We start from the raw sequence: 20882 nt of genomic DNA on the forward strand, positions 1-20882 counted from the left end.
TTCCCAACCCAGGGATCAAACCCAGGTCTCCTGCATTGCAAGCAGATTCTTTACCAGCTGAGCCACAAAGGGAGCCCAAGACTAATGTAAATTCAGTGATTTCCTAGGTTTTATAGCTAGTAAGGGGCACGCTTGGGTTTAGACCTATGGTCAAAGAGAATTCTTTCTTGTTGAAATTGCTAGAAGACCATTTACCTTTCCTTTAGCCTTGAATGTCCATTTTGGTGACCACCAACATTCAAATCTGCAAGACTAATAAAAAGCTATTCTTTCTTTCTTCTCTGTCCATATTATTTTACATAATGTGACTCAAATATTTCTTTACAGGCTTCCCACTTCTTTTTGCAGCCTATTCATAAAAATGAGTATGTAGGAAAATGATAAGACTTTGGGCAGAATTGTGTCTATTTATAGTGTATCTATTGTGTGATAACTGAATTGCTTGTTTAAAATATGGTGCTTATAGGGACCCCTCCTTGGTGCCCCTTCCTCTAAGAGAAATATTCTTCTGATTTACATATCAGTGATGGCCATGTGACTAGTTTTAAAAAATGAAATCTGAGCAGAATGGACACAGCCCGTATCTGAGCAGAGGTTTCAGAGCCACTGCATGTTCTTTTCCCAAGAACAATATTTGGGAAGTATATTTCCCAAATCAGAGCCACTCTTTCTGCCTGGATATGGGAGTAAATACTTGGGGCCACAGATCCCTCATGGCCAACATGCTGCACGTGTGAGAAACCTCTGCTGTAAGTCACTGAGGTTTGGAGGTCGGTAATCAGAACATAATGTAGCAAATTCTGACTAACAACATGGCATGTCAGTAGGACTATTGGTTGCACACACAATGGATGTGACATATTTCCTGTGGGTAATTTTGATACACATACATTTCTAAATTAATTGGAATTTGTTAGACCAGATATTGTACCAACAGCTAACGCTGTTCTTTTAATTGCTATTTGCTAACTTGAACAAATAAAGGACCATGAGCTGCTATTTTAAAATACAATATTATATGTTGACTATCATTCAAGTTGATAAAGCACTTTCATATATAGTGCTATTTCATATTCACAACTGTTCTGTGTAATTGGTATCTTCATTTTATAGAGGGATCATTGCTCAGATTTAGAGAGATATAGCATATATTCTCAAAATCCTGCATTAGTAAATGTGGAAAAGGAATTTAAAAAATTTCTCCAATTCAATGCTTCCCCCTTGCTCACTGTTTCACAGTTATCATCGTGTGTGACTTTCTTGTACAATTCATTTTCTCTGTGATATTTTCTACAATTATTTAAGTGTGCAGGTAGAATTTTATAAACTCTATAGCTAAAACCACTTTATATTGACATAAATGGGAAATTTCTGAGATTAAATTCTTTTTTTTCCTGCATGAAAACAGACTGTAATGGGGTCATAGAACAGGGGTGAATTATATTCCTTAGAAGTTGCCTATAATACAATTATTACACTACCCTGGACACTTATAAATTGGAAATATTGATATTTTGTCTTAGTTATGGTGACCAAAGTCACAATAGTGAAATTGAGCAGGACTGAAACATGTATCCTATCTGATTCACTAAAGTTGATGTGTGTTGCTTGATAGGACATGGCAGTGCTGGTCATAAATCATGATATTAAGATTGTTGATGGTCAATCAGAATGAATGCTACTCTGCATTTCTATAGCCAGTTTATTTTTGCTGTATGCTGCTGCTGCTAAGTTGCTTCAGTCATGTCGACTCTGTGCGACCCAAGAGATGGCAGCCCACCCAGCTCCTCCATCCCTGGACTCTCCAGGCAAGAACACTGGAGTGGGTTGCCAATACCTTCTCCAATGCGTGCATGCATGCCAAGTCGCTTTAGTCGTGTCCGACTCTGTGTGACCCCATGGACAGTAGCCCATCAGGCTTCTCTGTCCCCAGGATTCTCCAGGCTGTATAGGCTCTGGTATAACACACTTGAGTGCAAATTTCAATTCTTTCTTTATTTCACTCTTTCTCTCTGTGTGCATGATTGTTGATGGGTGGAGATGGTTTAGGTGTTAACTCAGCCATAGAGTTGACATAATCTTTACAATCTTTCTTTTCTAAAAATAAGTTGTGTGACCTACAACTAGACATGCATAATAAATGTTCATGCTCTTTGAAAAATGCATCTTTCTCCCTCCTACATAAAGATCTCTGTATGCGTGCATGTTATGTTTCTAAAATTGGCCTTATATTACTTTAAATTTGTCTTTGCTGTGTTGTTGCTATATGTAGATTTTATATACAAATATTGTATGTAAGACATAAAAATTTGATGATCTCGAGGAAACATGATATTAGTAAAACTGTTCTAAATGTGGTAAAAAGATTTCTTAACCATGTTAAAAAATAACTGAAGGTATTTCTCCCATTTATTTGTTATCATAGAACTTTCTCAGACTCAATATTCATAACAGGACAGAACAATCACAATGGCAACATGAGGTACATAATGGAAAACTTTATTTGTTAAACCATTCAAACCTGTATTTGATTGTATGCTCAGTGGACAAAAATTGATTTGTTGGAAAATGAGAGGCTGCATAATGTTAGCATATATTAATTGTGTTATATCCAACCATCCTGTTATTAAGCATTTCTTTTGAGTGAGTAAATGCTTGCTCTAATAAATACTCAGAGTATAAAACTAACAGTTTATAAGGAAGGCACAAAATAAGAGTTTAGATATGTTGCCCCTGAGGGAATGGGAAATCAGTTGTTTAGGTAAACTCCACTGTATTTTATGCTGAGATAGCAAAAACCCATCAGCTATGAATCTTCTGAATGATTGCTTCCTTTGTGAATGAAAGCATCAGCGCACTGCAGCTTTTGGCTTTGGAGCCATTCATTTCAGTTCTAGGAACGTGTTTCATCTACCAGGAAGTGCTTTTATCTTCCACTAAAGGAAAACACTACATGAACAGTGATGGCACGGCGTGGGCAGTAGGGGGGACACATGACAGGCAGATGCTTGAGGCTTGTGCAGGGCAGGGGTGGGGGATCTACACGGACCTGGGAGGGTGGATACAAACACAATCAAACTTGAAAATTCGTTTTCCTTTTGTTCATTCTAAGATTTTGGTCTTGCAGAAATTAAGAAATCCAAATCACACCTTTCTTAGTTGTGCTTTCAGATTCCTCATAACAAATATTTGTGTTATTGTGTGAAACATTGTCTCTTTCAACTTCAAATCATATATGTAGATGTCCCTTGTTCACAGTGTTACAGAGTACAATCTCAAGTCAATTTGATTTATTTTGCTGCCTGATTGATTTTAAATATGCAGTTGATATGTCTGAATGTTTAGAGATTTTTATTAAGGCCTCATGATTGTTATTGTACATTAATGTATATTCATGCAGTTAGACAACAATAAAAATTTTTGGTCTACCTTCTATTTCATGTACCAGGCTATAAGAAGTATAGAGATATTGATCTATCTGTAGTGATATTGACAGTAGAAAAATAAGAGGGAGTAAGCATGAAAATCTTGGTGTTCCAACTGTGAGACTAGTATGGTACTCTTTCTGACATTGTCTTTCCCATGCTGATTCAGCAAGAGAGGAAAGAGTAACAGCAAACTTCACTTATCTGGCCTCTATAAACATGTATCATGGGAAACTGAAAGAAATCGATGAGCAAGGCTGTTCATTTTTTCCTGATAAATAATATTATAATTCTGAAATGTAAGAAAGATATTTTACAAGGAAAGAGATTCCTTATTTTCTGAGACCCTCTTCTTTCACTGTCGAAAAAATAAAAATAATAACACATTGAAGTTTGGTGACATCATCCACAATTTGTAGTAGAACTAGGGGGAGGTGGAGTTGTGTAATTGTCCTTAAACCTATGAGAGAGGATGGTCCAATAAAGTCTTGTCCTTTTCTCATTTTATTGATTTGAGCCCTTTCACTCTTTTTCTTGATGAGTCTGGCTGAAAGTTTATCCATTTTGTTTATCTTTCAGAAGAGCCAGCTTTTAGTTTCATTGATCCTTTTTTCTAATTTAATATAATTTTATTTTTTTCATTTATTTTTATTAGTTGGAGGCTAATTACTTCACAACATTGCAGTGGGTTTTGTCATACATTGACATGAATCAGCCATGGAGTTACATGTATTCCCCATCCCGATCCCCCCTCCCACCTCCCTCTCCACCAGATTTCCTCTGGGTCTTCCCAGTGCACCAGGCCCGAGCACTTGTCTCATGCATCCCACCTGGGCTGGTGTCATTGATCTTTTCTATTGTTTTCTTTGTTTCCATTTATCTCTGCTCTGCATGATTTCTTTTCTTCTACTAATTTTGGGGTTTGTTTGTTCTTCTTTCTTTAGATGCTTACTTATTAGGTTAGATTGTTTATTGGAGACTTTTCTTGCTTCCTTGTAATTGCTATAAGCTTCCCTTTTAGGACTACTTTTGCTGTATCATGCTTTCATTTTATTTGTCTCTAGGGATTTTTTTATTTCCTCTTTGATTTCTTCAGTGAGCCATTGGTTGTTTAGTAGCATATTGTTTAATCTCCATGTGTTTGTGATCTTTACAGTTTTTTTCTTGTTGTTGATTTCTAATCTCATAGTGTTGTGGTTAGAAAAGGTGCTTGATATGGTTTAGATTTTCTTAAATTTGCCAAGGCTTGCTCTGTGGCACAGCATGTGATCAGTTCTGGAAAATGTTCCATGTGCACTTCAGAAGATTGTGTATTCTGCTGCTTTTGGATGAAATGCTCTATAAATATCAATTAAAACCATCTGGTTTAATGTATCATTTAAGGGTTGTATTTCCTTATTGATTTTCTGTCTGTATGATCTCTGCATTGATGCATGTGGGGTGTTAAAGCCGCCGACTATTTTTGTGTTACTGTCAATTTATCCCTTAAGGCTATTAGTATTTGCTTATATATTGAGGTGCTTATCTATTGGGTGCATATATGTTTATAAGTGTTATATTTTCTTCTTGGATTGATCCCTTGAACGTTACAGAGTGTCCTTCTTAGTCTCTTATAACTGCTTAAAATCTGTTTTATGTGATATGATTATTGCTATTCAAGTTTTCTTTTTGCATGATTATTGCTATTCAGATTTCTATTTGCATGGAATACAATTGCATGGAAAATACATTTTTCCATCTTATTTTCAGTCTGTGCGTGTCCCTAGATCTGAGGTGGGTCTCTTGTAGACAGCACATATAGGGGTTTGTTTTTGTATCCATTCAGCCAGTCTGTGTCTTTTGGTTGGAGCATCTAATCTATTTTTTGTTTTTTTGTTGCTAAGTCATGTCTAACTCTTTGTGACCCAATGGACTGTAGCCCACCAGCCTCCTCTGTCCATGGGATTTCCCAGGCAAGAAGGGAATCTTCCTGACCTGGGGATCAAACTCCCGTCTCCTGCATTGGCAGGTGGTACCCTTAATCACCAGGGGTGATCACCAGGGGTGCCCTTAATCTACTTACATTCAAGTGATTATGGATATTTACATTCCTTTTGGGCTTCCCATGTGGCTCAGCAGTTAAAGAATCCTCCTGCAGTACAGGAGATGTGGGTTTGATCCCTGGGTTAGAAAGATCACCTTGAGGAGGAAATGGCTACCCACTCCAGTATCCTTGCCTGGAAAATCCCATGAAGAGAAGAGGCTGATGGGCTATAGTCCATGGGGTGGCAAAGAGTAAGACTTTTTGTGACTGAGCAACTGAGCACGCATGCACGTGTTCCTGTTACAGTTTTCCTAATTGTTTTGGGTTTCTTTATCATGGGTCTTTTTCTTCTCTTGTGTTTCCCACCTAGAGAAGTTCCTTGAGCATTTGTGGTAAAGCTGGTTTGGTGATACTGAACGGAGCTTTTGCTGTCATCTGTAAAGCTTTTGATCTGTTTGTTGAACCTGAATGAGAACCTTGGTGGGTAGAGCATTTTTGTGACACTCCCTTCTGGCCTACAGTTTTCAGCTGTGAAATCAGGTGTTAAACTTATGGGAATTCCCTTGTATCTCACTTTTCCTTTGTTGCTTTTAGTGTTTTTTTTTCCTTCACTTTTTTGTCTTTTATTATATTTTTCAATTTGATTACTGTGTGTCTCCGTGTTTTCCTCCTTGGGTTCATCCTGTCTGAAATTCTCTTCACTTCCTGGACTTGGGTGACTATTTCCCTTCCCATGTTAAGGAAGTTTTAAGTTATTATCTCTGCAAATATTTTCTTAGGCTCTTTCTTTCTCTCTTCTTCTGCGACTGCTATAAAGTGAATGTTGGCATGTTTAATGTTGTCCAAGAGGTGTCTTACGGTGTTTTCATTTCTTTTCATTCTTTCTTCTGTTTTCGGGCAGTGATTTCCACCATTCTGTCTTCCAGGACATTTACCTATTCTTCTGCTTCAGTCTTTCTGTTATTGATTTCTTCTAACTTATTTTTCATGTCAGTATTGTTCATCTCTGTTCTTAAGTTCTTCTAAAATGACAAATCATGATTTGTCTTAAAAAATTTGTGAAGTCATTAGCCTCCAATTAAAATAAATAAATTAATTTTAAAAATAATTAAAATTAAAAAAAGAAAAAAATAGATGAACTATCTTCAAGAGAGATAAAATGAGAAGCTCTACTATGTGTCTAAAGGGAGTCCCAGAAAGAGAGAATGGAACAAATAGAAGAGACAAAAAAGTTCTGATGTGATGGTTCCAAGTTTTTAAGAATTCCAAAAATATTATGAGTTCTTTGATTGTAAAAGCAGCCCTCGTGCACCGTTGGTGGGAATGTAAACTGGTGCAGCCACTATGGAAAACAGTATGGAATTTCCTCAAAAAAATAAAAATAACACTACCATGTGACCCAGCAGTTCCATTTCTGGCTATTTTTCCAAAGGAAGCTCTTTGCAGCATATTTACAATAGCCAGTGCATGGAAACAGACTAAGTGTTCACCAGTGAATGTATGTGGGTGTGTGTGGGTGTGTGTGTGTGTGCACGCGCACACTTAGTTTCTCAGTTGTGTCCAACTCTTTTCGACCCCATGGACTGTAGCCCGCCAGGCTCCTCCATCCATGGGAATTCTTCAGGCAAGAATACTGGAGTGGGTTGCCATGCCCTCCTTCAGGGGATCTTCCAACCCAGGGACTGAACCCAGGTCTCCCGCCTTGCAGGCGGATTCTTTATCATCTAAGCCACCAGGGAAGTGGATAAAAAAAAGTGTGTATATTTGCAGGAGACATAAGACCTGCAGGTTCCTTACTGGGTTGGGAAGATTCCCTGGAGGAGGGCAGGACAACCCACTCCAGTATTCTTGCCTGGAGAATTCCTAGGATGAGGAGCCTGGCAGGCATAGTCCACGGGGTCGCAAAGAGTCAGACACGGCTGAAGTGACTTAGCACAGCACAGTACACACACAAGAATGTTGTTCAGCCATATAACAGAAAATAATCCTGTAATTCCTGACATCAGGGAGGGGCCTTAAGAGCATTATACTAAGTGACCAAAGTGAGACAAATACTGTATATGATCTCATATGTGAAATCTAAAATTTTCAAACTCATAGATACCGAGAACAAATTGGTGATTGCCAGAGGTAGGAGACAAGAGATTGGCAAAATAAGTGAAAGTGGTCAAAAGGTACAAACTTCCAGTTATAAATAATTTCTGGGGATGTAATTTACAGCATGGTGACTAGTTAACAGTACTGTATAATTTATTTGAAAGTTGCTAAGAGAGTAAATCGTAAAAGTTTTCATCACAATAAAAAAATAAATTGTAACTGTGTGTCTGATACTTGTTAACTAAACTTATTTTGGCACTAATTTTGCAATATATGTATATATCAAATCAGTATGTTGTATATCTAAAACTAATACAAAATATATGTAAATATAAAAAGATTTAAATCAGTTTAAAAAGATTGCATATGTAGAAAAATCACAGACACAAAAAGAAAAACTTCATGTCTTTCACTATTTTTTTCCTTTCACTATTTTTTTTACCCTTTTAACATCTAATGGTTAGGAAGATGTGTGATAATTTAAAAGTGACTATACATACAGTAACATGACTGAATTTGTATCATATTAAACACAACTGTACCTACATACATTTGAAAGGTGATGAGGTATAATAATATGATCTATTTCCACTGCAACCATGAAATTAAAAGACGCTTACTCCTTGGAAGGAAAGTTATGACCAATCTGCTACTGCTAAGTCACTTCAGTTGTGTCCGACTCTGTGTGATCCCATAGCTATGACCAAACTAGATAGCATATTAAAAAGCAGAGACATTACTTTGCCAATAAAGGTCCGTCTGGTCAAGGCTATGGTTTTTCCAGTGGTCATGTATGGATGTGAGAGTTGGACTGTGAAGAAAGCTGAGCACCGAAAACTTGATGCCTTTGAACTGTGGTGTTGGAGAAGACTCTTGAGCGTCCCTTGGACTGCAAGGAGATCCAACCAGTCCATCCTAAAGATCATCAGTCCTGGGTGTTCATTGGAAGGACTGATAGTGAAGCTGAAACTCCAGTACTTTGGCCACCTCATGCGAAGAGTTGACTCATTGGAAAAGACCCTGATGCTGGGAGGGATTGGGGGCAGGAGGAGAAGGGGACGATAGAAGATGAGATGGCAGGATGGCATCACTGACTCGATGGGCATGAGTTTGAGTAAACTCCAGGAGTCGGTGATGGACAGGGAGGCCTGGCGTGCTGCGATTCGTGGGGTCACAAAGAGTCGGACACGACTGAGTGACTGAACTGAACTGAATGAATGTGTAACATGTAATATGTTAAACATACTAAAATACATTTCATAGTCTGTTCGTGGCCAAAGTTTAGTGCTTGAACATAATCATGGACAATTTGCCACAATTATTCATTCACCCACAATATTTTTAAAAACTGTAACTTGATAGCCTCTCATGGCTCTATTTTGAAGGTTGTTTTTTTACAGTCCTAGAACTGTACTATTTTATACTGAGTTTCAGCCATATTGGTCAACATAACTGCAAATTATATTATTTTCCAGCCTTTGCACATTCTAACAGATATATCTGGTCCCCAGTTGCTGCGATTTGCTCTGATGGAGATTCGGGCTGTTTTAAGACCCGGTGCAGCTCTGGAATGTAGGACTGACTTTGGATCTCAGGGCAGCCTACAAGCAATTGGCTAAGGATCAGAGTTTTGGCTGCATGGATAGATCTGTGTCCCCTGAGAGCAATTCTAAGTTCAGATATCTTAGATGTTGGAGGATATTGCCAAAATAGTTTTTATTCCTTAAAAACATTCAGACACCCCCCCCCCCCGCCACAACCACTTTTTCAATCTAATAAATCCCAAAGGAACCTTAAAAATAAAATATATTTTCAAAACAAAATGTTTGCTCTCAATCATAGGAGAAACAGCAGTTTATCACTGGGTCATTCAGTTAGGATATATCCATGAAATATGCATATGTTTCATGTTTTGAGAGGGTACAGGTAATGGATGTGTTATACTTTTAACCACACCTTTGTTTGCTCTGGGATTAAAAAAAATAGTGTGATTTCCTTAGTCATCTACAAGCTCAGAAAAAAACCCGTGTGATTACAAATCATTGCCCAACCATCAGCTTTTTCTCATCTGTTGGGAATGCAGTTTTCTGAGGAGCAAGTTTCAGAAAAAAACATGCTATATTTTTATGTCTTGGTTTCTTATCTTTGAATCTCCATGTAGTTTTTAGAAATAGTTCTTAGAAGTCCAAGGTATGTTGGCTCTTTTCAGCTCATTAATTCAACAAGTTCATTTGATCTCTCTATCTGGCACTGTGATGGTTGGTGGGGATTCCCTGATGACCATGAAAGAAAAGCATTAAGTCTTCAGTGCCCTTGATACCAGATTCTTGGCTTCAATGGGAAAATTTACTTCTTTGTAAAAAATATCGGAGGTCTCTCCTCTTTTATTTTTTGAGCCAGAACAGTAGTCACCCCCAGCTCCCATCCTAGCTCTGCCTGATCTTTCTGAAGGACTTTCTGTTGCTGTACTGTATATATGCAGCTGGTGGCAGAATAGTTCCCACTATCTGCAGCGGCTCAGCGGTAAAGAATTCACCTGCGATGCCAGAGCCGCAGGTTCGATCTGTGGGTCTGGAAGATCCCCTGGAGAAGGAAATGGCAACCCACTGAAGTATTCTTGCCTGGAGAATCCCATGGACAGAAGAACCTGGGGGGCTACAGTACATAGGACTGCAAAGAGTCAGACACAACTGAAGCAATTTAGCACACATGCGTAAAACTTCTAAAACATGAATCCTGGAGCACCATTTTTCTACAGACGAGTCAATGATTGCTCTTAGCACACACAGCATTATGTACACACTGAAGTATCAGTTGCTTTGTTTTGGTTAAAGTGGTAGATAGGCACTTTTCAGTACCATTTAGTGGCAAGAAGTTGGACACTAGACTGTTTTCTAGATCTTTCCTAGAGCTATGTAAACTTGGACAGGGTCCTCTTTTGTTTTTTGTTTCTTCATTTGTCAAATGAGAATAATATTACCTGACTTATATTGTTGAGTTCAGAAATGACACAGTGCAGCAATAGTGGATGGTAACTCATATATAAATATGTACATTTTATCTTACAAGATGACCTGTGGAGTCAATACTGATTAACACAGTATTAGGGCACAACTCTGTTTGCCATTGGCCTTCCCACGTGGCCCTAGTGCTAAAGAACCTGCCTGCCAGTGCAGAAGGAGAAGAGATGTGGGTTCGATCCCTGGGTCGGGAAGATCCCTTGAAGGAGGGCACGGCAACCTATTCCAGTATTCTTGCCTGAAGAATCCCATAGACAGAGAAGCCTGGCAGGGTACAGTCCATGGAGTCGCAGAGAGTCAGACACGACTGAAGTGACTTACTTGCCATGGATCTGCTCTTGTTTCTCTACCAAACAACAACTTGTCCAGCAATCTTTCTAAACCATGGTGTGTTTGTGTGTGTGTAAAATACATTTGTATATAGCTTTTTAAACAAAAACTGGTAGGAAAAATAAAGTAACCCAGGGTGTTCAGAAGCACAACTTCAGAAGACAGCACTTCAGAGGCTTAAAGGAACTTCCCTGAATATGTCATTTACTACCTGGAAGTGAAAAGGGGGTGGTAATTTAACAAAAGAGGGAGCTTTATCATTATGCCTGACTTTCATTCAGCCTTTTTTCCTTTTACATGAGGTTGGGATTATTTTACTCCTGTTAGTCTCTGATCTGCTCCACTAACAAAATATGGTGCTAGTCCCATGCTCTGCCATGCAAATAAATACAGAATACCCACAGTATTTAGCATAAGCTGTTCTCCTAGTACTTGATATGCAGATCATTATACTTACAGCTACCAAGTTTTAGCTTTCCTTTTTCTTAAACATGGAGAATTTATAAAAACCCATTTCAGACCTGAAAGACACCTCAGTTTTTGTATCTCTTACTGGCTTTTGTCCAAATGTCATGTAAGGAATTTATTAATATTACTGTAATACTTCAGAGGACTGTGGAATGTACATTCTAGGCAAATTTTTTTAGGCTCTGTAGGGGGGAAGGGAAAGAGCAGAGATGATGGTGGGATAGAATTCTCTCCTCTGCAGGAGGGAGGAAGAGAACTTTCTTTGTGCCGCTCTTTCACGCTGAGTCTCCAGCACTGTGCCCGCGGCATCCTAAAATAATATTAGATCATTGGTTCCTACATGGGCTACTCATATCTTTCCGGTGACTCAGACGGAATTTAATAAGAATTCTAAAAATGTATCAGTGACAGTGAAACAAGTAGAGACTAGTGTATTTTATAAGTATATTTCTTAGACAAGCCAGTACTATTTTGGTAAAATAAAAATGTTTCACAGTTCATTGTTAATACTTTCGCTTAAAATATACCATCATTTTTGTTCTTGTTGCAGATATTTTGGAATATTATTTATCATGCACTACAGATATAATAAAAGTTTTACTTAATATTTTTAAAGTTCTTAAAGTAATGGAAAAACTGACAGGTTAATCAAAAACACTGGTCACTGTTTTTTATGAGAATTTTCTCCAACACTAAGCTCTTTAAAAACACTTCATTTAGCTTAATCACTACATGCAAAGTTCTTTGCCTAGTCCATTTTCTTTGACATATTTTCAACTTTCGTTAGAATTTTCCTCCTCTTTCTTATTAAACCCTCATCATTCCTTAGGCATCTGTAACATGTTCCTCTCTAGATGTGTTGATTATCTATAGTCTTTCAATTCAAGACACCCTTTTCTACTCTGTTCTGTAGACCTATGAGATGGTTGGATGGCATCACCAACTCAATGGACATGAGTTTGAGTAAACTCTGGGAGTTGGTGATGGACATGGAGGCCTGGCGTGCTGCAGTCCATGGGGTCGCAAAGAGTCAGACACGACTGAGCGGCTGAACTGAACTGCTAGGGCTGGGTGTGGAACTCTATGAATACCTTTTCCCAGTTTGCCTTATCAGCTGGCTTCTGTTAGGCCCTGCCAGTAGGGGGCCCTAGAGAGGCGGAAGGGAGAGGGAGGGCTTCCTTTCTGGTTCTCCAGTGAGTAGCAGCCTTGTCCCCGTAACAGTAGACAGCTGGCTGCAGCCTCCGGTTTCTTGCATCACTACCAGTACTTGTTGGCACCAAGGACATGTCTCCTGTAAAGACTGGAGTGTGAGCTGCTCCTGTGTTCCCTCACACACTGGGGCACACTCTTCTGGGTGCCTGTTGAACTGTGTCCGCTATGCAGAGTTCTTGGCACCTGCCAGGCCGGATGTCTGAGAACCAGCTTCCAGGAGCTTTCTCCAAAGGACCAAACACCAGCTTTACTGAGTCCTTCATCCAAAGTCAAGGTTCTGAAATTACCATCTCTTCTCCTCTGTTTTCCAGTCTGAGGGACAGTAGCTGCTTCCTACAGTTATTAATCTCTGTGCAAACTCAGCAGTCCCTTTTCTGTTCTTCCAACCAGCTAATATCTATTAACTGATTTACTATATTAACTTCCATTTTAGAAAAACCTAGTGTGCTTCCTATTTTCCTGACAGGATTCACACACAAAACAACTGGCCACTCAGTCATGTCCGACTCTTTGCGACCCCATGGATTGTAGCCTGCTAGGCACCTCTATCCATGGGATTCCAGGCAAGAATACTGGAATGGACCCATTCCCTTCTTCAGGGGATCTTCCTGACCCAGGGATCAAACCTGGGTCTTCTGCCTTGTAGGCAGTTTCTTTACCGTCTGAGCCACCGGGAAGCCCACAGGATTCACAGTTCTCTCTTTTTACTCGGCTTCCTTTACTAGATCCTTTTTGCCTAGGCCCACTTAGGCCTTCATAAACACTCTCCATATAAAAATCTGTGTATCAAAGAGTTGATCCCTTTCCTTAGCTTCAAACATCACATCTCTACCAGGTCACATCATCAACTGTTCACACTTCACTTAGTACTTCTATTGGAATTTCCTGTTATCACAGTTTGCTGTGACTCAGATCAAACTCTTCTTTTACATACCATTTCCATATTTCACTGTGTGCTTCCTCTTCAAACTTGCTTGTTTCAAAAAAAGGGTACTTCAACCTCTCAGTCAGGAAAACTCATACTTTAAAATTTAAAAATTCTTTCCTCTTGTTAGACTTTCATGTTGTCATTGTCACTAACAGTACCACCTGGATTATTCTGTTACACTATGTTTTGCATTTATCCTTTTCTTACCCACTACCCTCATCAATATCCTAATTTAGATCCTCGTTAGCCTCATTCCCTGATGACCAGTAAAATCCATACTGGCCTATCTGTTTCCAAAGTTATTCTCTTTTGTACACTGTTACCAGTCCAATTCTCATAGGCCCTGACTTAAATCCCCCTTCCACAAACCTTCAGTGTTTCCTTCAGCCTGGAAGATAAAATGCAAAGGGCTCAAGGGAAAATCTCACCTCAATATGTTTGGCCTTGTCTCTTACTATTCAGGTCAGTTCAGTTCAGTTGCTCAGTCGTGTCCGACTCTTTGCTCTTACCATTACCCCCAGTTAAATCTCTTCTATAGGAACATTGATGTTCTCAATGACTTCCCACTTTAACCTTATCACTCTGTAGAATGTACCCTGTTCACCAAAGCTCTTCTTTGAATCTCCTTTCAAGAACATCTCAGACAGAACTAACCTCTCCCTGTGAGGGACTTTGCCTGGAAACCACTTCTATGTATTAACTATCAGGCACTAGTCATGAGTTGCATGCAATGTTATAACAAGAGATGAAGGAAATGTGTATTTAACAGATAACAAGAATAGTGCATGGTTGGTCATGTGTAAGAAAACTCAGGATATTTCTATCCAGAGTTTTTATCCAATAATTTTTAAATGTCTTAATTTTTTTTAATTAGAAGTCACTAAATTAATCAGCTGTATTGTTTTAATTTTTTGTAGAGGTAGAATTTATTAATAAGTCTTGATATTTCTCACTTTGTGAGAGTAGGTGCTTTGTCATTCACAGTTCTGAAATTTTTGTCTTGTATCAAGAGATCCGGAAGAAATAAGAAAATGTAACATATGTTAATATATATATATATATATATATATATATAATACAGTATATTATTAGGTTTCAGTACTCCTTAAAGACACAAAATATCTTGGGGATGTTTTGAGAAAAAATTTCCTGCCATATTTCCTTCCTTCCTACATTCTTTCCTCCCTCCTTCCCTTCCTTCCTTCCTTTCATCCCCCGAAATATGTTGTAGTAACTCTTACTCCTGAAAGCCAGGATTCTAACAGTGTCAGATTTCATGATTAAATCTGATATTGTCAAATCTCATTATTAAATTTGACCCCTCAGATAAATGCCAACTTTTGCAATGTATAGAGATTCTGAGTGCTTCAAAGGAAAAATACCTACAGAGGACAAAATATTTATACAAAGGATACTAACAAAACAATGTGAAACTGCTTTGTCTATACTTTCTTAAATGGCTTTCTATATAGTCCAACCCTTGGCAGTGTGCTGACAAATTGAGAGAGTAGTTATATATGGAAGACCTCCAAATAACTAAAAAGAATATCTTGAACTATATATATGAGGAAGGAATCTGGAAAGAGCATCTTAGTCTTTTTGCTTTCAGAGTACTTTATAACTGCATGATTTTGGTACAGTACCCACAAACAATTCAAGCTTCTAGTGTGTTTCAGTATAGTTAGTTATGAGTAGAGGCAGTAAGTCCTCAAGAATGGCAACTCTACACCCCCACAATATCTATTTTTGCAATGAATATTTTGAAATTCAAGATGATCTAATTCTGTAACTAATAACTGGACCATGAAAATTTAAATTTATATGATGACATGTTTAATTAGATAATGAGTCCAGTGGTAGTAAAGTCCTCAGTAAACATATAAATACACACACAAAATCTGTCCCTGCTTTTATTCTTAATTGGTCTTCCATGGATACGGAGAGTAAATGATAAATATTTTTCTCATTAAAATCCCTCATATAGTTGAAGTCAGCCAAAAAGTTTTCAGTGAATAGAATGAGCTTATTCCTGGTTTGCCCAAAATGGTCCCAGCATGGGTCAGTTGTCTTGGCAAAGTTTATAATAGCCACTCCCTCCTTTTGCTCTGAAAAGTTTCCCAGATTTAAAATATGGGATTTGTGTGGTCAATCTGCTCATTAGTCTTCCCTCATTTAGACCAAGTAATCCAATATTTAAGCCCCTCTTTTTAGGATTATCTTCATTGTTTTTCTGTAAATCATCTCTACTTATAAGGAAGCAGGTGGCAATTTCCTCCTCTTAACAGTATGGAGACATTGCAATACTTAAGGTACCTGCTTTCAGAAAAGATCGCACCAGATCCAGTTATTGAAAGACCAAAATGAAGGAGTAATTGTGGGGGTGAAAGTGTATTTAAGAGTGATAGAAAGGAGGAGGGTAAGAGAAAGTGTGCCACTGAAAAGTTTATGATAAGCAGATGAATTCCAGTACTAGAAATCAAATACCACGTATTTCAATTCCCACCAGAGATTCAGTTAGAAATAGAATCCTTCTTTGCTTCCTGCCCTACGCCAGCATGTTTTTACAGGGCATGTACTGTTTTAACAGCTGCGGAGCTTACCTCAGGGGTGACGGAATTGCACTGGTGATGTTGATCCCTGTATGGAGCTAAAGCTAAGAGGAAACTTGATCATTTGCAGAATGATTTAGAAATTGAAGGTGAGTTATGCTCTCTGTATGAGGATAATGAGTTAAGAAAGCTGAAAGAATGTGAAGTCTTAGTACCAGTGTTGCTTAGTAAACCTAGTATAGGACTTTCTCTTTTCAGACCAAGAATGAACAGCAGAGACAAAAATGTGCAAATAGTAAATTTTAAACAATTAAAATATGAACATTCAAATATACATCTGAGCATCTGGAACAATCAAATGGCAAGATGTCATTTGCTTATTTTCTTTTTCTGTAGTTTTCTATCCTCCTTTTCTAACTCTGCCTCTATTATTGTTTTCACCTCACATTTAATAACTGTGAGTGAGAAGATATCTGCTCCTTATATCCATGTATTCCCGTAGTCCACTAAAAGTTTTGTCTTGTATCAAGAGATCTGATCAAACTTGATCATGCATTATGAACACCAGGAAGGTCTAGCGTAACACAGATGGGCAGAGCCCCGCTCCCAGAATTTCTGATTCAGTAGGTCTAGGGTAGAGCTCCAGAATTTACATTTGTAAGGTATTCCCAGATGACACTCTTGCTGCCGGTCAAGGGACCACGCTTGACAAGCACTGTTGTCATTTAAGGCCTTGCTGAAAGGCTTGGCAAAAGCAAGCCACCTAGAGGGAAAAGGGTGATAATGCAAATGCGTTGTTTGGGGTAAACATGTGGAAGGGAAACACTGGCTCCCTCAGTCTGAGTTGTGAAAGGTTCATCACCATTCTTGTCTCTGTAGTCTCCTCCGCCAACCCTGTTTCATTCTTCTCAATTTGGTGCTAGAGGTTACTCTTCAAAGCATTCCAAGAGGGAAGCTGTGTTTATTGAATTTGAATTCATTGATTAAGTGGCTTTGAGGATATTAATAAAGAGTAACTTTTTAACACTGGATTTTAAATGTTTGGTGATGTTTTGAGAAATGTAAATACAGCATTCATTAAATATACATGATGAATCTGGGCACATGATGGCATGAAGGATGGTGACCTGGTCTCACTTTCATTTATTCAGAATATTACGTGGTTAAAGCACAAGGGCAGAGGGCATTGTTTAGTTGGCATGTTACTTGAATTCTGCTGTGTGTCAACGTATTCAATTTTTTTCTTCTCCTGCCTCCAGACTTTGCCTTTTAATTAATATTTCTTTTCATATACTTACTACATTTAATCTGTATTTATTTTCTTCTTTTTGCCAGAGTCTCCTTCAATCTCCTCATATTCTTTACTTCTAATTTCACGTATTACTACCTTTACTTTACTCATTTTTAGTGCTCTAGTGATTTTTTCTGTTACCACTTCAACTTTTTTTTGCTTCCACTCACACCTTTTTCAGTGTCTTTTAAAATATAGTGGGATGTGTGATTATTTCTCTTTGGCTAGAAACATTTTGTTTTACAAAACATTTTGGAATGTCTTTCAGTGACATACACAAAACCCAGAAATACATGCATACAATAAAAAGCCAAGGCCATGAACAATACAGAAGAAAAAAGCAAACTCAGAAAATTTATAATTAAGAAATGTATACTATAAAGACCTTAATAATAACATATTTCTAATTAATATATTTAACTCTGAGCTTCTTGGCAGTTGAAGCAAAAAGAGATGTGATTAGTTTAGAGGAATCATACTATCACTTAAGGAGAAGACATCTTAGTTGTTTGCGAGGTCAGGCTCAAAGGCCCACGTCTTGAGTGGGTCTTTGTATAGAGGATTCTGGTTTATATAGTGGATGACATTTTAATAGCGTTATTGAGTAACTGTAGTAGCCCATTTCATAAAGCATTTTCAAGGCACCCATTAATGTAAGCCAGGGGGATAATGTCAAAGTACAACAAAGAAAGTATCTTGTCAGAGGTTAAGTAAATATCCCAGCATGATTCAGGGGTTAAAAATTAGGATGTCTAGAGAGAGGCATACACTTCATTTTTTTCAAGACAATCTCTAGAAATGAAATTCCTTTCAAATGACTTCTGGTAGAAATCAGCTAGCAAACAATTTGGAAGTATGTTCTCTGGTAATAAATAATTCTTTGTTACTTATTAGGGACAGACGCAGTATTTTAAAAATTAACTAACTGAACAGGAGGGTTGACAACTTTTTGTGAAAACCAGATCAAAACTTAACACTACTTCTTGAATAAATGATCACCCAATTTCCACATTGAAGTGGGCCAAAGGAATAAACAGGTCTAAGAGTTTACGTAAGAAACAGTTTCTTTTTCAGCATATGAACAAATGAATTATTAAGTCTCCAAGTTCTTCACCATACAATATGACCAAGATGATTTGGACTGAAACATTTTCAAAGCATAAGTTACCAGCCACCCACTAAGGCTATAGAAAAAAAAAAAAATCTCAGCAAATGCACTGATGGAATATCTAAGTTTTAAGAAACTAATTTCCTTGGTGAATCTGACAGGATGAATTAGTTATGAATGTATATATAACTAAATTAATTATCTTGTTATATGGTGTTGATAGGATCAGTTACATTTTGAAAGATAACTGACTCAAATAATTTTGGTTTTAAAGTAAATGATTTTAAGTAATCTTTTTTTGATAATAGTTGATAAGCTGAACCAATTTCTGCTTAAGAATTCTGATAGTTATAGTCATAGCATAAGCATATAGAAGGAACATTCTGCTCTCAATATCAGACATATTTGTACTGATCAAACAAATGAAATATGTAAAAAGAAAATAGGTGGAATCAGAACATAGAAAGATTTTGTGTTCTTTAAAATTACTTGATTAGTCACTAGGCCATTCCTCCCAATCTTTATTCTCCCGAAAGAGCTATGGAAGATCTTCCCAGCAGATCTGGATAGAGCACCAGTACCAGGAGATCATTTAACCCATACTGACCATGAGTTTTTGCCCAGAATAAAAGGTTGAGTAAAACTCATTGAAAGTATGCCATTCTGGATGCTGCTTTCGCTGTTTAGTTGCTAAATCCAACTCTTTGTGACCCCATCGACGATAGTCTGCCAGGCTCCTCTGTCCATGGGATTTCCCAGGCAAGAGTACTTGAGTGGGTTACCATTTCCTTCTCCAGGGATCCTCCCAGCCCGGGGATTGAACCCACATCTCCTAACCACTGAGCCACCTGGAAAGCCTGTCATTCAGGATAGACTTAGTCAAAAGGACAAGATTCAACCATTTGTAACTTTGGTCCTTTGTAAAAATAATCTTAACACAAATCTATTATTTCTTATATAAAATATTGAGTCAAGAAATACCTATGTGTAATTTGTAAAGGAAAAAAGTTGGCATGGAGTTTGAGATAGAAATGCATAATTAATGGTATCTTATTTCAGAAATGCTGTGGCTTTGCAACTCTTTTGCTAAAGATATATATATATATATATATATATATATATTTCAAGCCTAGGAACGCTGTTGCTCTATTAATGGAGAAAATAATTCTTGGTTTTAAAGAAGTTAAAGACTTCTGAGTGACTGCATTAGAACTGGAATGTTTCTCCTTTCTTATGTTCCATTCACTATAGTCAAGAGGAGCCTGGCAGTCTGTCGTCCATAGGGTTACACAGAGTCAGAGACGACTCAAGCGCTTAGCATGCAGCACACACAAATGCCTCTGAAGCTTGGGGTACATGTGAAATGTTCCAAAATAATTTTTCATAGAAGGAAATCGAGTTTAGCACCTTTTTGGGATATGACACAAGGAAAACCCTGCAAATAACTGTGACTAGGACTGAAGCAAGCTAACTTATTTTCAAATCCATAAGTTAGGAAGAGCTGACAGTTTCATGCTTGTATGCTCTATAGAAAAATAATGAAAGATACAAAATGTATTATGTTATTTGACTCCGGAAGTATCCTCTTATATTCCTTATATGCTGTATACATATATTTATACCTTAGTGTAATAATTTATGCAAAACATGCTTTTTCTTATGAACAATTATAAATATCCCTGTTTCCCCATGAGATTGTTTGAGTAGTTAGCTTCTATTAAGACTAAGTGATACTTACTTAGTAAAAATAAGCTTTTTTTTTTTTTTTTGCTACTAGAAATCTGCCTCATTAGAGCCAAAAGACAATATTAAAGGTATGTGCATAAATTGGACTCTAAAAATGAAAAAAGAAATGCATCTGTGTTTTCTAGATTCTGTTTTTACTAGATCTAGAGTGAGCTATACATGTTCTGGAGACCTCAGTAGATTTGGAAAGTTAGTAGATTTACACACCAAGAATTTCTCTTCCAAGCTACTTCATTGTCTCTTCCTGAGCTTCTCAGTAAATCTTGTATTTGTAGAAAAAATTTGTGTCATGGTCTTCTGGAAATTTGGAAAGACTCAGAAATCACCCCTTTCTCAGAAGTTGTTTCTTGAGATGTATTTCTTTTCCTATTGTCTCTGAAATGTAAAGTTCCTGCACAATCTTATATACCATTTCATTCTTCCTTCCTTGAATTGAAACTTTAGCATGTTCTAGCAAAACAAAAATTTCATTTGTCATGTAATCCATATATTAGTGTTCCAAATGATATTTCTTCTACAACTTGTTAGCTTCTATAATTAACCATTCTTTACATATCAGAGCACATAATTCACATTGTATCATATTTATCTAAGAAAATTCAAAGGTAAATGGGCCAATCATCCATATATACCACAGCAGCATATTCTCTGCTTTTTACAAAAATAACTTGGAATGCTTTGGATT

Source organism: Cervus elaphus, chromosome 17 (genome assembly GCF_910594005.1).
Source record: "Cervus elaphus chromosome 17, mCerEla1.1, whole genome shotgun sequence".
Taxonomy (NCBI): domain Eukaryota; kingdom Metazoa; phylum Chordata; class Mammalia; order Artiodactyla; family Cervidae; genus Cervus; species Cervus elaphus.